The sequence below is a fragment of the Limulus polyphemus genome, unplaced genomic scaffold, assembly GCF_000517525.1.
Source record: "Limulus polyphemus unplaced genomic scaffold, Limulus_polyphemus-2.1.2 Scaffold81340, whole genome shotgun sequence".
Taxonomy (NCBI): domain Eukaryota; kingdom Metazoa; phylum Arthropoda; class Merostomata; order Xiphosura; family Limulidae; genus Limulus; species Limulus polyphemus.
The window spans coordinates 1-1594 of record NW_013746936.1 but is presented as its reverse complement, the minus strand read 5'-3'; the positions used below and the strand labels follow the sequence as shown (position 1 = coordinate 1594).

General features: G+C 30.0%; 1 long non-coding RNA gene across 1 annotated transcript; it reads left to right on the top strand.

Moving 5' to 3' along the window:
* Positions 1-287, top strand: LOC111084587. Its single transcript, XR_002609627.1, has 2 exons — positions 1-61; positions 104-287. It is a non-coding gene; the product is annotated as an uncharacterized LOC111084587 (long non-coding RNA).
* The last annotated feature ends 1307 nt before the right edge of the window (positions 288-1594 follow it).

The following is a 1594-nucleotide window of genomic DNA, read 5'->3' as shown; positions in this document are numbered from 1 at the left end:
GTAGTGATGCTGAAATAGGTATAGTATCCAGTATTGGGAACAGTAATGTTGACTGAGATAGGTGTACTATCCAGATTGGGAACAGTCATGATGACTGAGATAGGTGTACTATCCAGACTGGGAACAGAAATGATGATGACTAGTATGGGTACACTGTTAGTGTACTGCTTGGTATTTTTTAATGTATTTTAGAATACTAATGTATGAAGTGGCTCCAGGAAATTACAATTGTCTGTAGATACTCCAGCATAGCACACAGTTATCTGTAAAGTAAATTGTACCAAGATGAGACTTGGGAAAAATACAAAGTTTTCTATAGTTAAAAAAGAAAACATATACTTGTTATTAGTTGAAATTCCATTCCAGCTAGTTTTTAAGATTCTACAAAATAAGAAAACATGTGTTGCATAGCTTTTCTAGAAAGCTAGTATGTATTTTAATAATTGTTTTACATGTATTATTAAAGCAAATATTAATATATATATTTACTACATAATCTCAGGTTAAAAAATGTCTTATTGTTCTATGGTGTGTTAAAGAAAACACTGAGTTGAATCATAAAAGTCATGTAGAAGAATTAAATCTGAAGTTTCCAATATTAAGGCCAAACTGATGAAACCTTTGTGCATGTATTTCTTTTATATAAAATTAAGTATATGTACCTATATTTATATAAGTGTACATGAACTATCAAAGGTATAAAATCACGAGCCTATGTAGTTCAGTCTACGAAATGTTTAATTGGAGTTTCATTTATGAATGTGCCATTAATATTCCCCAGTTTATTGTTTTGTAAAAAGTTCTTGTTCTTGAGATTTACAGTACATATGCTAGGGAGAAGACCTGTATTTATGAAATGTATTCAGTATTCTGTTTTATACACACACACACACACACATACATACATATGGAGAGAGAGAGAGAGAGTACAATATTTGCTTCATTTTGCACTAATTCTATCATATATGTTATATGTATGAAAATAACACCACTCTGTCATTAAGTATAAGAATGGTTTGCAGTTGGTAAAGAAGGCACGTTTTTCATGTAAACTGTATTTGTCTGTGGTCTCAAGAGAGGTTTTCCCTCTATTTTGGACAAAGTGTCTAATTGATTTATTCTTAGTGTATATATATAGATATAAGCTCACAGATAAAGTCATATTTAGTTTTAAATATATCATTTATCCAAAATATTTACCTTTTAACTGCTTAAGATTTAGAAAGTTGATTATTTAAATGTTCCTCTGATAAATTGGCTAAATGTTTGTTACAAACATTTTAATATGAATAAAACAAGGGGAAAGTTAGCATGTACAAGATATTTCAAAGGTATGGTATGTGGCAGGGGAGGGGATGGATTCAGTTATAACTTTAACACTACTAGGACCTTTGTAGAGAAGGAACAGGTGAAAATATATATTAAATAACTAACAATGAAATAACACTACTAGGACCTTTGTATAGAAGGAACAGGTGAAAATATGTATTAAATAACTAACAATGAAATAACACTACTAGGACCTTTATAGAGAAGGAACAGGTGAAAATATGTATTAAATAACTAACAATGAAATAACACTACTAGGACCTTT